General features: G+C 33.9%; 1 protein-coding gene across 1 annotated transcript in view; it reads right to left on the bottom strand.

Annotated features, from left to right (window-relative positions):
- dsb (debris buster) overlaps nt 1-13,700 on the bottom strand; it is a 117,402-nt gene extending 103,702 nt beyond the window's left edge. Inside the window, exon 1 of the mRNA XM_067790451.1 lies at nt 12,801-13,700. The gene's annotated coding sequence lies outside the window, so the exon portion shown is untranslated. The remainder of the gene's footprint in view (nt 1-12,800) is intronic.
- Nucleotides 13,701-15,621: the final 1,921 nt, after the last annotated feature.

Raw genomic sequence — 15,621 nt, 5'->3', positions numbered from 1 at the left:
CATTTGGGACACAGAACTGTCATTTTCGGAACAGCTTTTCCAATAAGAAAGCCGGATTTACTCAAGTATTCAGGCAGCCTCACAGCGCTAAGCTAGAATTCTTCGCTTTCATTTGCCTTCCTGTGAAAAACTGAAAAATGTACACTCATTGAAAACTCATTTGCACCCACAATTTACACTTTAAAATTTCATGCGATTCTGTAAATTATTGTGCAAATTGTTTTGCTGAATGTAAAAGTCTTATGTCAGTGAGAAAATATTCATCCAACGCCATGAAAACAAAACAGTCATTCTGCAATAGTGCGTATGAGTTTTGAATGTCACAATCGTGTACACTGACTACCAAGAAAACTCACGAAGTTTTTATTAGTGAGTTTTTTTTTGGTCACAGTCTTGATTTACAGAATCAGAATTTCAAATTTTACACAATTTCTTGTGTACACTTTAAAACTCACAGTTAGCGAATAAGGGCCCCTGGTACCAGAAATTTTTACGACAAAATGAAGGCGGTCGGATTAGTAAAAATTGAGTGCTTAGATTATGGAGGGAACACTTCTCTGCTCTCCTAAATGGAGGCATCGATTCACCGCGCAGAGATGACGAACCCGGTCTCGCAATCGATGATGATGGAATATATGTCCCCCCGCCCGATTATGACGAAGTTAGAATAGCAATAACCAGATTGAAAAACAACAAGGCCGTGGGCGCTGAAAGATTGCCTGCGGTGCTATTCAAGTACGGCGGCGAGGAGTTAGTAAGGCGCATGCAGCAGCTTCTTAGCAAAATATGGGCGGACGAGTGCATGCTCGACGATTGGAATTTAAGTATTCTTTGCCCAGTCCACAAAAAGGAGGATACTGCAAAATGCACCAACTATCGTCGAATCAGCCTTCTTAATATCGCATATAAGGTCCTTTCAAGTGTATTGTGCGCAAGATTGAAGCCCACCGTTAACTGGCTGATTGGACCTTATTAGTGCGGCTTCAGACCTGGTAAATCTACCATCGACCAGATTTTCACAATGCGCCAAATCTTTGAAACAACCAGTGAAAAGAGAATCGACACACATCACCTCTTCGTCGACTTTAAAGCCGCCTTTGACAGCATGAAAAGGAGCTGCTTATATGCAGCTATGTCTGAATTTAGTTTCCCCGCAAAATTTATACGACTGTGCAAAATGACGTTGAGCAACACCATCATCTCAGTCAGAATTGAGAAGGACCTCTCCGAACCCCTATCGTGCGATATCTTTAATTTGATGCTGCAGAAAATTATACTAGCTGCAGAACTTAACTACACTGGAACAATGTTCTATAAAAGCGTGCAATTACTCGCATATGCTGATGACATTGATATCATCGGCCTAAACACCCTCGCTGTTAGGTCTGCTTACTCCAAACTGGAAAAAGAAGCGGTAAAGATGGGTTTGATGGTGAATGAGGACAAAACGAAGTACCTGCTGTCATCCAGCAAAGAGTCAGCGCATACGCGTCTTGGCAACCACGCTACTGTTGGCAGCCATAATTTCGAAATAGTAAATGACTTCGTTTATTTGGAAACCAGCATCAACACTAGCAAAAACATCAGCATTGAAATCCAGCGAAGAATCAATCTTGCCAATAAATGCCACTTTGGACTAGGTAGGCAATTGAAAAGTAAAGTCCTCTCCTGGCGAACGAAAATCATACTCTACAAGTCACTTATCGTACCTGTCCTGCTATATGGGGCAGAAGCCCGGACACTGACAACAGCAGATGAAGCGGCTTTGGGAGTGTTCGAGAGAAAAGTTCTTCGTAAGATTTATGGACCTCTACGCATTGGCGATGGCGAGTACCGAAGAAGATTTAATGATGAGCTGTACGAGCTATACGCAGACATCAACATAGTCCAGCGAATTAAAACGCAGCGGCAGCGCGGGCTAGGCCATGTTATGTGAATGAAAAAAGTGTTTCTATCGGAATCCGCCTATGGAAGCAGAGGTAGAGGGCGTCCCCCACTCCGTTGGAAGGACCAGGTGGAAAATGATTTAAACTCCCTTGGTGTGACGAATTGGCGCCGATTGACGGAGCGCAGGAGCGACTGGCGCGCCTTGTTGGACGGCCATAACCGTTTAGACGGTTAAGCACCAATTAAGTAAGTAAGTAAATACTTTGAAATAAGTTGTAAGTATGTATAAATCATAAGAACGTGATTGTATATGAGATTTGCAAAAAAAGTATGATCACATTTTGCAAACTTTGTATTTATATGACTATTTGTAATTTCAATTTTGACAACATCAGCATGTCAGGGAATGCGTAAGGGGCGTGACTAATCATCGTATTTAGTTTCTGTGTCAGTCAAAGAAAACATTGAAAGCGTACATTCTGAAGTTCGGTATGTGACATTGGCCATACACTACACTCGTGTTTACTCACACTTTACTTTAGCAACAACAAAAAACATCCGATCACAGTTCTGCATTTTTAAGTTCTGTCAGTGTCAGGGCAATGGGTTTTCTTGCAATGTGCAAACATTTACTCAATTTCTTGAATAAATATTAAATAATAAAAAACAAAATAAAGGCGCGTACTGTGCTCATAATAAAAGCAAAATATTCATACTTGTTTCTTGAATCAATGCTTTTATGCAGAACTGAGGCTCTATTCAGTAAGTGTGAGTTTTAAAATGTAAATGGTTTTTTTCATTCAAATTATATGAGGTTAGGTTAGGTAAGGTGGTAACTGCACTGGGGGGAAGCTCACTTGAGAAAAAATTTAAGTGAAACAATTTTTACTGGACTGCGCAAAAGCAAATCGACGAAGAAGTGGAAGATAGACGATCTCAACTCATCTTTGCTAGGGGTTTGAGAAGCCCTCTTCCAATTGTTCGAAAATGTCTTATATCACAATTTACTTAACTTCTAGAAAGTCCTTCTTCAGAACTTATTTTTAAGTCGAAGGATTTTCGCTGAAAATTTGTTTTATATATTTATATATGTAGAGTCTGCCTCGTTTTTTTTTACTTGATATGTCAGTTCTAAAGCGAATTTTGAAACTCCGAAGGGGATCGCTCATTTATAGACTTTTTATGGCTTTTACCAGATGGAGAAATATCCCTGCCAGCAATCTTCTGATTATTTTATCATCCATCGCCAAGAAGTAACTAATTCGAAACGTTTTGTAATTACTAAGTTGATATGAATTTATTTCTCTGTGCCTCAGAAACTGCAACTGGCCTAGTTTTTTCAAAAAAATTTCTCACATCATTATGAATCTTCTTTGCCATTTTCAATTTCCCAATATATCCTATCGCTTTATTTACTTCTATTCCAATTGCAATATTTTCGAAATGCTATGCCGATTCGTATTGGAGGGAGAGTTCTTCCCGAAGGCTGATTAGATTTCGAAATAAAGACCATATCGATTATGAATTACGTATCGAATAAGTGACTCGCGCGATAGAGAATGTTTGCAGGGATTTTTATTTTGTTGTAGTTGGCCCATGTATTCTTTTTCGAGACCTAGAATTTTCCATAATCCCTAAAAATAAATTAAACTTTGCTCCGAACTTGTTTGATTCTAAGCTTAATTGGAGCATTAAAAAAATAAGTAAAACTTAACGAAAATAAAAGCACCTAATTTAAGTATTACAAAATAGTGAAACAATGTAATTACAGTGATAAATAGTATTTTTGCTATTGTTTATGTTTTTATTTTCCCCCATTACTTACAACTAGAGCATTTAAAACGAGGTTAAATTGAAGTTACTTAGCCGCTGAGGAAACTCAATGAATTTATTGGCAAACGTTCGATTGCAACAAAAATTTATTGAAGAAACTATCTAAGTTAGATTGAAGTATGTAGTATAAACAATATAAAAATAACAATAAATAATCTTGCGGCGACACGCACCAGTGCGTCACTACAACATACACGCAAACGGTCTGAGTTGCCAATTCGCTTTAAATTCAATTGATGTTTGTAATTATATAAAAACGCAAATCAAAACAAATGCTAGATTGTGTTTAACTAGAATGAAAAACTAGTATGTGTACATTAGGATGGATCAATATGAATGGATAAAGTTTTGATCAATGTTTTAAAACAATTTACAATTGCGTAGCTGAATATGCCTAAGTTAATATGGGAGTAACGATTAAAGAAGAAGTTTGGCAAGATAGCAACAAAGTTTACAGTTTAAGAGAAAGGGGGCCAAATTAGGCGAGCAGCCTTATGATGTGAATATGTAAAAGCTATTCGAGATTCTCATGTCTACGCTTCGAAGAGGTTTCGGAAGGCTTTATAGGAGTGAAATCTTAAATAATATGGTGTTCAGTAAATCAAAGAAAGCAGATAGAGAAGGGAACAGAAATAGGAAAAAATGCGTTGATATTTCAGATAAATCTCGAGTAAAGTAAGAGTTCATATCTAAGACCACCTCCTTCGCGGGGTAGGGTTTGAATGCTACTTTATGGAGTTGAGTGAACCTTGGCAGGCACACACGTTGAACTGTAATATACTCTAAAAACTCCGTTGAAATCAATGCAAGATTACTGATCGCAGACTACAGAGCTTTATTTGGTATTCTCACAAAATATTTTGTGTTGGATGCGCTTTAAAACAACCTAGATCAATAGTGAGCTAACTCAAAATTTTGAAATTTCGAAGTTATGAGTGCCTAAGGGCTGCCCAATGCAATAGCTACCTAACTATGTACTCGATTGACAAATACCTCTAATCAGCTGCAAAAGTCTTTGTAGAAAATAAAAATTACATTAGCGCATATAGGAGAGGCAGTCGGTTTAACGCGTTTTCTGAGCATTGAAATTTTTGGAGTTGATCGCTGTTTTGATCTAGGTGTGCTACTATATGTGCGGGCCTGTGTATAACGCTGACAATCTAACCAATTTTTTTCTTATTCCTTGAGCGCTTAGCGTTAGTTTTCAAATTATTAAGTTGTTTCTATAGGTGAGCTCAAACCGTGTTAAAATATCAAAGTCTGTTGTTAAAAAAGCTTTTACTTTTTATTCTGTTCTATTGTTCATTCCGTGTTTCTCAGTTCAGATACACTAGCAACTTTAACTGTGATCAAATTAGTTTCAAGAAGTTTCTTACAACTGTGCACGTGAATGCTTGTAACATACTATTGCACAAAAAAAAAAAAAACAGTTTGTTGCTTAAGTCTTTTGTTTTACCTTCTAAGTGGGGGTTGACTTAAACGAGTTTGATGTTTTGATGACATATTATATTATTTTGAAGTTTAATGTTAACAAGGTTTATGCTATTTATTACATCTCATATTGTACATACAAACAAATAAATATGTGATACCATTATATTTATTTCAGCGAAGAAATAGTTAAGTAAGAATGATTTTGCTATGCATGAGAGGACACGCATGCGCCAAAGCACCAACATTTACAGTGAAATTAAATACGATCATGATAAATGTGACGACACTTACGACAACAGTAGCAGAAACCATAAATGATAACACAATCAAAAGTAAAATTGTATTAAAAAAAACAAACTTTTAAGCGAATATTCATACGCAACACAGTCGTTTTAGAAAATATGAATTTGATCTTTAGAAAAGCTTAGACACAAAACTGTTGTTAAAACTTAATACATAATAAAAAGGGTAGAAGTCTAGACCTATTTACATAATAGGTTTCCTACAAAGTTCAATAATCGCTAGACTGAAATGCACATCTTAATAATATCTCGCAAGCCTGATAAAAGTTGATGCATTCGTTCAAATAGATATTTTTGCTTCGGCTTGTCTCTGGTGCTTCGAATTCATTCTTCATACGATTTTAATATGCAAAATCTTAAATTTAGCGTAACCCATACATTTAAACTCAAGTTGTTTTACCGATACGCATAGTTTCAGTTTTTTTTTTGACAAAGTATTTTGTACAAATAAATTGATATTTAAAAAAAGTCGTGTATGTTTTTGTTTAGCTCTTTTTTATTGTTTCCATATTTTTTTAGTTGTTAAAGAGTGACAACAGTGTTGTTGTTGTTGCATTCAATTTCGCATATGAATGTAACATACCTATTAATTTTTTGTTTATCGCCACATTTATTTTTGCAGCTTTTGGTTAACTTTTTTTTCTGCATAAAATTTAACATTTCTTTGCTTTGACATTGACTTACATTTGACGTTGCGTCTGTTGCGCTTAATGCCAGACATAATTTCGACTAATTCGAATTTTGTTAGTCTTTTGCATATATTTAAATATTTTAATTTAGCTTTGTTGCTAGGTAGACACAAATTTTTCTTTGGCAAATTTATCATTTTGTTTTGGCCATTTTTATATTATCTTTTCTTTCATATCATACCAATGATTTCAGTTGTTGGTTGATAAATGGATAACGAGGGCAAAAGGAAATCGACAAAAAACAATGCTATCACAAAAAAAAAGTTACGCTAGGTGGCGCGCGGAACAAGATATTTAAGAAATCCTTGGTAAACTGAAAAATTTATTTCTTTTACTTTTTTCAAATTAGCTACATACTCGAAATCAGAAGTTTAACCCAACATCATTATTATTTGGCTCTCAGCCATCTAGAAAAAATTGCCCATTGCAAGGCAGATTACGCCAGTCACCCTTGCTTTGCGATACCTGACCTCGATTGGTAGCTCAAAGGGAGATAAAATCTTCTTCTATCCATATTTCCGACCTCAGTAAAAGTTTCTTTCCATTGATGCTAAAGGCAGTTATCCATAATAATGCCTCGGGATTCAAGGTGTTGATAAGCGCAACTTTCGCAACCCAATTGACAACACGAGGCGAATTGCGTTATAAATGTTAATATATCATACACATATATAGCAGGCGAGATTCTGTCGACCTAAAGTTTCGCACGGAATAAAGGAATGGGGGGGCGCGGAGGGTAGAAGGTTCAATGTGGTCATACTAAATCGTGCTTGTGGTGCTTGTTGCCGGAACGTACTGAATATATATCCAGCAAACGACTATCAACATTCATAACACACCCCAAAACTTTGTGGGAGTGTCTCACAACAACAACACCACAGGATTGCCTTCTTGGTTAAAGCATTTTCAACGGTACCGAGGTGAAATTTTGAGCCATTTGGAAAAGAAAAAAATTACAAAGAAGATGCATACACCGCTTTCCGACTTAGCATTTCCCAATCATCTTCTTGCTATTTACATCAACATTTTAATAATCTAATTCAGAAGCAATAAAAGGCTAAAAAAACTCAAAGTGGAAAATAATGTGTCGTTTTTGAAACTGACAACGTTCTGTTAGTTATCTTATATATAAATAGACAAGATGAAAAAATGTGGAACCGTTTTCTGCTAAACTATAATTCTAAGGTATACTATTTTATTATATATGTATTGATAGGAAATTTTGAGCTGCACTGTTATCCATAAATACAAAAAAATTTGAAAAATCATTTTAATATAAAATATTTAACATAAAAGTAACGCCACTACACATGCACTTATTCATACTATAGACACGCTGTGTGTGTGTACTTGCTTTTTGTGTACTATGCTGAATCGTGAGCATGGCCGAGGAGTTGCAAAACAAAAATACATAGCTGATCATGCATCAAGTCTATTTCATTTCTTTCTTTTGCTTTCCTTTCTTTTCCGTTCTATTCTTTTATTTTCCTTTCCTTTGTTTTCTTTTCTTTTCTTTTCTTTCCTTTCCTTTCATTTCCTTTCCTTTCATTTCCTTTCGTTTCCTTCCTTTCCTCTACTTTCCTTTCCTTTCCTTTCTTTTCCTTTCCTTTCCTTTCCTTTTCTTTCCTTTCCTTTACTTTACTTTACTTTACTTTCCTCTCCCTTCCCTTCCTTTCTTTTCCTTTCCTTTCCTTACTTTTTCTTTATTTTCCTTTCCTTTCTATTAATTTTCTTTTTATTTAATTTCCTTTACTTTCATTTCTCTTCCATTCATATTCCTTCCTTTCCTTTCCTTTCCTTTCCTTTCCTTTCCCTTCCTTTCCTTTCCATTTCTTTCCTTTCCTTTCCTTACCTTTCCATTCTTTTCCTTTACTTTCCTTTCCATTCCTCTACTTTTCTTTTCTTTCATTTCTTTTATTTTCATTTCCCTTCCATTGATTTTACTTCCTTTCCTTTCCTTTACTTTCTTTTCATTCCTCTAATTTTCTTTTCTTTCATTTCTTTTATTTTCATTTCCCTTCCATTGATTTTACTTCCTTTCCCTTCCTTTCTTTTCCTTCCCTTTCCTTACCTTTTCTTTATTTTCCTTTCCTTTCTTTTAGTTTTCTGTTTATTTAATTGCTTTTACTTTCATTTCTCTTCCATTCATATTCCTTCCTTTCCTTTCCTTTCCTTCTTTTCCTTTCCTTTCCTTTCCATTTCTTTCCTTTCCTTTCCTTACCTTTCCATTCCTTTCTTTTACTTTCCTTTCCATTTCTCTACTTTTCTTTTCTCTCATTTCTTTTATTTTCATTTCCCTTCCATTGATTTTACTTCCTTTCCTTTCCTTTCCTTTCGTTTCCTTTTCTTACCTTTCTTTTTCCTACCTTTTGTTTACGAGAAGCAGATTGATTAAATCATACCCTTCCTGCCAGAGCGATATAAAATTTCCCTATTTTGAGCTTACTTATTCATTACATTATCCATCGAATGTTCCTATTATTATATTAAAATGACAAATTATATTTCTTTTATTTTCATTTCCCTTCTATTGATTTTCCTTCCATTCCTTTCCTTTCCTGTCCTTTCCTTTCCTGTGGTTGAATTTCAACCACTGGGCGAACTCTAGTAAAAATAATTTAACGAGATACACTCTTGAGGAGATTTAGGCCAAGAGAGCGAGACTCAACTTAACATTTCTCGGCATTTCGAGCACTCGTGCCACTCCTACGAAGGGCTAAGCTAAATGTCAAAATTTAAAGAGCCAAAATTAGAAAATATTGTTTGATGCAAAAACAAAGAAGCTATTCATGTGCATAACAATTTGTATGCAACAACAACATTGCTTTCCAGACACAAATTAAAACAGCAACAAAAAATGAAAAGTACATGGATAAATACAATCAATTTAATTATTTAAATTCGAATTGGTAGCACAACAATAAATAGCTGTAAAGCAGGAGGTACACTGAAAGAAAAAGCAGATAAATTCAACCGATATTTTTGTATACTTTTTTCCATCGCAAAAAGCTGTTGAATCAACTTCGCACAAGTTGTTGGCGTCGTTTGGCTATATCAACAGTCAAATCAGCAAAAAAAAAAACTGTTCATCATATGCTAACTTGATGGTTGTGGCTGTCACCCTGAAAATAACAATGAAATCTGTTAAAATAACAAATTAGAATAACAGTGAAAGCATCATTGTATTAAGAACAAAGAAGTAAGTGCCGTGGCTATAAGTTTCTTTTCAAAATTGTCTGATGCATTTGCATAATACTGACAGTTGATCGCTGTTGAAATGACCGACGAATCCAGGTGCTTCAGCAGAAAAATCAGTTGCCTATATTAGTTGAGAATATGTTCTTTACAGACTATTAATGACTCGAATCCAACATTTTCTCTTCTTTTGAAATGACTACGCATTGTCTGTTAATTCAGGAACAATAAACCCGTTTGGTTGATTTTAGTAGAGTTACTAGAGTTCTTTCGGTGTATTAACTATGCTAACAATAAATGCAGTCTAACAATAACAGCAAGTAATTAATGAAGAAACATGCTGTTTGGGACCAACTGTGATACAAACTTAAGAAAAGTTTCAGTTTTTATTTCTTTGCAAAAATGTTTATTTTTACCTCAAATTCAAAATGAATACTAAAATTTACTAAGACACCGGTTTAAAAACTCTTAAATTAAGTACAAAAAAACAGAAACGATACACAATGGGCTACACAATTTAATTTCAAAGTGCTCACCAAATAAATAAATCCCTAATTGAAAAAAATTTCAAATTACATTATTTTTCTTCCCTTAGATACACAACATATATGAACAGTTAGAGCAAATTTAATTAAATGTCGTACTAAATAAGAATACTATTTTCAAAGTTCATAAATTTGTTTGATAAACAAACCGAACCAAAGTTCAATTGGAAAGCAATTACGGTTTTTTCTGTGTAGACTACAATTTATGATATTGAAAGAAGTTGAAGTTTAGAGTGAAATGTAACGTAAGCAGATCTTGCAGTTACGCAGTAAATTATAAAGTTTTGAGATGTTCACTCTTTTTAGGATTATAACTCAAACCAAACTCGATATTCAACGAGCTTTAAGTCTACATTAACGTTATCAAAAAAATTTCCCTACATTTAAGTATTTTAAACAATACAAAATGTCAATTAGCATGACTAAAAGATAACTTAGTCACACCAAATTGGTAAAAAAAAACGGCAGCAGTGGTAAAAGGAAACCGATGATATCGATAGTTTAGCGTGATTTTGCAGATTCGATTCGATACAAACGATTGTGGGCAATTTGACGCAACTGCTTTCGCACAACCTCATTAACCAGCTAACGCTCTTTGGCGTTGACTTAACAAAGTCATTTGGTGACAGAAATTGCGCGCCCTTCTATATGAAGATGCAATGAGCCAGCCAAAGCCAACTGATGCGCTAAAATGCTGCCAATACAAGAAATCTACGCAGCAGCGTCACTGTCAATTGGCAATGGACCACGTCGCTAAATGCGACATTTGCCATCCATGCGCTTGCTAATTGTTTTTGTTGTTCCTGTTCATATTTAGCCCACTTGTTGTTGTTGGTGGATGCTGTGGCGATTTTGTGTGTTTGCTCGAGGTTTTTTTTCTTCTATTCATTTATTTCTTTTTGCTTTGCTTGGTATTACAAAATTTGCGAAATGTGGCTAATTTATGTTGATACGCGAATTGGGCACCGCTGCCACCGAGCCCCATTCGCTTGCTGATCAATTAATTGTTGTTGCTTGTTTAGATGTGTGAACGCGTGTGTGAGTTTTGGTTATATCGTTTGTTTTGTTTATTGATTGTTGTTAAACATTGTTATTTTGTTGTTGTGCTTAAAGAGCTATTTAGCGCAAAATATTTTAAAATTGATTTACGATTTTGTAAAAAACGATTTTAAGTAAATTAAAAAGTAGTGAATAAGTATTGAAGAAAATTTTGAAACAGATATGATTTAGAGCATCGCAATATTTTTATGATTTAAAAAAAAATAGTGCCTTTTATTTTTATTGTATGGAATTGTTTTTGCAACATTTTTGAGTAAAGTTCTTAAAAAATAAGCCAAAAGCTTTAATAAAATGTAAAAAGCGATTTTACTTAAACACAAGCAAAAGATGTGAGAATACTTTCTAAAAACATCCTATTTCAGAATTCGGTATCTCAGAAATTTTTCGTAAACTCCACAGCCAATATAAAAATTTATTGAATTTAAGATCAGATAGGTCGTTTTTAGAACGGTAGCCCAAGTAATGTAATGCACTCAGCAGCCTTTATCATTTTCATAAAATTTTGCTAAATTTACGTTTTTATCATAGTTTGTCGTTGTCTTTGGCTTTGAAAACAGCTATTCCAGATTTTCAAAAACTTTGTTTGAGACAAATTTTTATATTCCAATCTTTTGCAAATATATAATAGCACGATTCATACACATACCATATAAATCTTAGAAAATAATAGTGATATTTTAACAAAGATATTAGCTTCATTTATGGAAAAACGATTTAACTCTCTAATAAAATTTTGCAGTAGTGAAGCATAGAAATGGTTTGAAAATATATTCAATGTCGTAGACCAGAAAGAACTGAAAAATAAACGAACTGAAGTGGTTTCAAAAACGACTAAGCAGACAGAGAACTCCATTTTTAAAAATAGGAAAAGTTTAAAAATGATAAAAGTAGTAAAAAAAATTGCTAAAAATAACAAAAAGAAATAACAAAAAGTTATAGGCACATCTAAATAATAGAATATAATGTATTTAACAATGGTTATTAATGTATCCTCTATTTTGTTTAATAAAGTATCTCAATCAAAATATTTGATATTCGATCTATGGAATAACGGTATGACTGAAAACTAGAAATCATCCATTTTCTAATAAAATTATGTATATATAAAATTTGTTACTTTTTCTTATCAAAGAATCATACTATCTAAAATCCTACCAAGTAGGATTATTATAAATTTATTTTTACCTGCATTGTTAAGTTTTTTTCACTTTTCTCAAAAGGTTGATTCTTGAGTTATACCGTTATTCCACACATCTCCTCAATTATTTTTGAATAAACAAATATTGTTAAAAATATTTCGCTTTAAATTTAAAAAAAAAATTATGATTCCAAATTTTTGAAAACTTTTTTGAAATAACAAGACGTTGTTGCTTTGTTTGGTCAAATTTAAAATTCTAAGTATACACATATAGAAAATTCTAAAAATTTTTTTAATATTTTTCATACCTCACAAACTTAGTTTTTTTTAATTTTCATATAAATAGGAATTATTTTAAATATTATAATACATTTCCCACAAAAAAAAAAAAAAACAACATTTGATGAAAACCGGAATGACTGTGTTTTCTTATTCAGTTTTATGTTCTTGTTATTTTTTTGTTGTTGATCATTTTTTTGAACACTTTCTTTAAATTTAGATCTTTAAGTGTTAGTTTTCAGCATTAGTGAGACTAAATTTTTGTGCCTCTAGCTGTTTTTTTAGCCTTTTTTAATTAAAATTTCAACATTTTTTCCTTTTTTTCTTAAAAATTATCTTTTAATTTAAAGTCTCTGTCAATAAGAAAAACAAAAAGCAAATATATACAATTTTGTTTTCCAAACTCACAAAAAACAATTTTTTTTAATTATTTACTTACACAAAATTTATCCAAATGAAATCTGCAATTTGAAGCGGTTTCGTTGAAAGAATTGTGGTTTTCGGTTTATTTAATTAGAATTAGCATGAAACCAGCTGCTTTTTTCACAAAAACCTTTTTACACAATTTTTTTTTTTATAGAAATTTGCGCAAAGTTTGCTGCATAATATTATCCTTCCCATACAAATATTTGGTACAACAAACGAATTTCACGCAAAATTTCGAAATTTAATATTCAAATCTGTTTAAATTTATTCACACATATTTAAGTTTGAGATTATATTGATATTATCCTGCCACAGATCAACAGTGAAATGTTTTGCTGCACAATTTATTTTGTGTTCTAACTGTCACGCTTTGTGTGGCACGTTCGCGTATCCTTTCAACTTTTCGTAACGGATTTCATGCGCTCAATCCTAGAATTTTGTTTTAAACAAAATTCTTTTTTAAGTTTTTTATATTTTTTCGGTTTTTATTGCAACACTAAATATTCTCATATTTGTATTTTTTTTATCTTTATTAGATTAATAGAAAAAATATTATTTTAATTAAAAATAACTTTTTTGTTTACACTTTTATAAAATACTTTTCTATTTTGGTTTTTTTCTACATATTAATATGTTTTTTTTTGTTTTTACTTTTGTATTTGAATTAAATCTTCAATACTTTTTAACTTGTAATTTAAAATATCCGTACAATTCGCAATGATTTTTTCATTTCGATTCAACCGATCTCTTCGACTGTGCGTGCGGTAGTTAGACGCGCGCGCGTTTGTTTCTCGTTTTGAAGTTATCACGACGAAATGAAAAGCTCGCTTGAATGGACCGCGCCAGTTGTCAGTTGGTTTTGTTGAAATTTTCAAACCCCAACAACGGCAACAGCACCGCTGCCACTAAGTGATCATAGCGCAACGCTTGCTGAATGCTGCCGCTTCAATATGACTGAAGCAGCGCAGTGCAGAAGTAGTAAAACGTAAAACGACGAAATGACTTAACGACAACGCAGCAGCTTAGCTTAGTCGTGCTCCAAAGCACTTCATTGCATTTTTCACCACGAACTTTTGTTATGTTATGCGCAAACTCAAGACGAAGTGAGTGAGTAAAGTGGCTCGCTTGTGTGTGTGTGTGCGATAGCGATTACGATCACCTGGCATACGAGGGTGTTAAGCTTTTGCTAGCCGGCTTACTGTTAACAAATACATGCGCACATCTACCTGTTTTACTGTTATTGTGCTCGAATGCTAAGCAAGCTTCTCGCTCCTCCGATCCTCGCTTGAAAGCACGTAAATTACGTGAATAAGAAGGCCTTTGTTTTATTATGCTGCGTTATCTTAGTCGCATTTGAATTAAATTTTCTTTGTAGCAATGCTTACAGTAAAAATAAATAAAAATAAAAATAAAGATGAGTTGTAGTTTTTATTGTGATTCCTCTAAAGACAGCACACCTTTTGTGCATTGGAATTTTATTGTATTTGCCTTCTCTAACAGCCGCGACACATTAGCAAATGTTCATATAGATGAGTTTAACACATGCTTATGCATTATGAGTAGATTGCACATATTTTTTATGGAGAACGGTAGAATGAGCAACACTGGCACCATCTGATATTGAAAAGTAGCCATCTCCCAAATTTTGTTCCAAGCAAATCATAAGAAGAAGAATTTGCTTTGGCTAAGGGTGTTGGCACACTTTGCAAGTGAAATTATTTTTCCCACCCTGTTGCTAAATTTTCTAACATTTTTCATAATTAACAAGTAAGGAAGGTTAAGTTCGGGTGTAACCGAACATTACATACTGGGTTGAGAGCTATGGTGACAACATAAGGGAAAATAACCATGTAGGAAAATGAACCGAGGGTAACCCTGGAATGTGTTTGTATGACATGTGTATCAAACGAAAGGTATTAAAGAGTATTTTATGAGGGATTGGGCCATAGTTCTATAGGTGGACGCCATTTAGGGATATCGCCATAAAGGTGGACCAGGGGTGACTCTAGAATGTGTTTGTACGATATGGGTATCAAATTAAAGGTATTAATGAGGGTTTTAAAAGGGAGTGGTGGTAGTTGTATAGGTGGCCGCCTTTTCGAGATATCGGCATAAAGGTGGACCAGGGGTGACTCTAGAATGCGTTTGTACAATATGGGTATTAAACGAAAGGTGTTAATGAGTATTTTAAAAGGGCGTGGGGCTTAGTTCTATAGGTGGACGTCTTTTCGAGATATCGCCATTATACCATATCAAATTAAAGGTATTAATGAGGGTTTTAAAAGGGAGTGGTGGTAGTTGTATAGGTGGTTGCCTTTTCCAGATATCGGCATAAAGGTGGACCAGGGGTGACTCTAGAATGCGTTTGTACAATATGGGTATCAAACGAAAGGTGTTAATGAGTATTTTAAAACGGACTGGGCCCTAGTTCTATACGTGGACGCCTTTTCGAGATATCGCCATAAAGGTGGCCATGGGTGACTCTAGAATGTGTTTGTACGATATGGGTATCAAATTAAGGTATTAATGAGGGTTTTAAAAGGGAGTGGTGGTAGTTGTATATGTGAAGGCGTTTTCCAGATATCGACCCAAATGTGGACCAGTGTGACCCAGAACATCATTTGTTGGATACCGCTAATTTAGTTATATATATAATACCACGAACAGTATTCCTGTCAAGGTTTCAAGGGTTTTTTATTTCGCCCTTCAGAACTTTTTCATTTCATTCTACTTAATATGGTAGGTGTCACACCCATTTTACAAAGTTTTCTTCTAAAGTTATATTTTGCGTCAATAAGCCAATCCAAATACCATGTTTCATCCCTTTTTTCGTA

This window comes from Eurosta solidaginis, chromosome 5 (assembly GCF_040869045.1).
Source record: "Eurosta solidaginis isolate ZX-2024a chromosome 5, ASM4086904v1, whole genome shotgun sequence".
NCBI lineage: Eukaryota > Metazoa > Arthropoda > Insecta > Diptera > Tephritidae > Eurosta > Eurosta solidaginis.
This window is presented reverse-complemented; position numbering and strand designations above follow the sequence as displayed.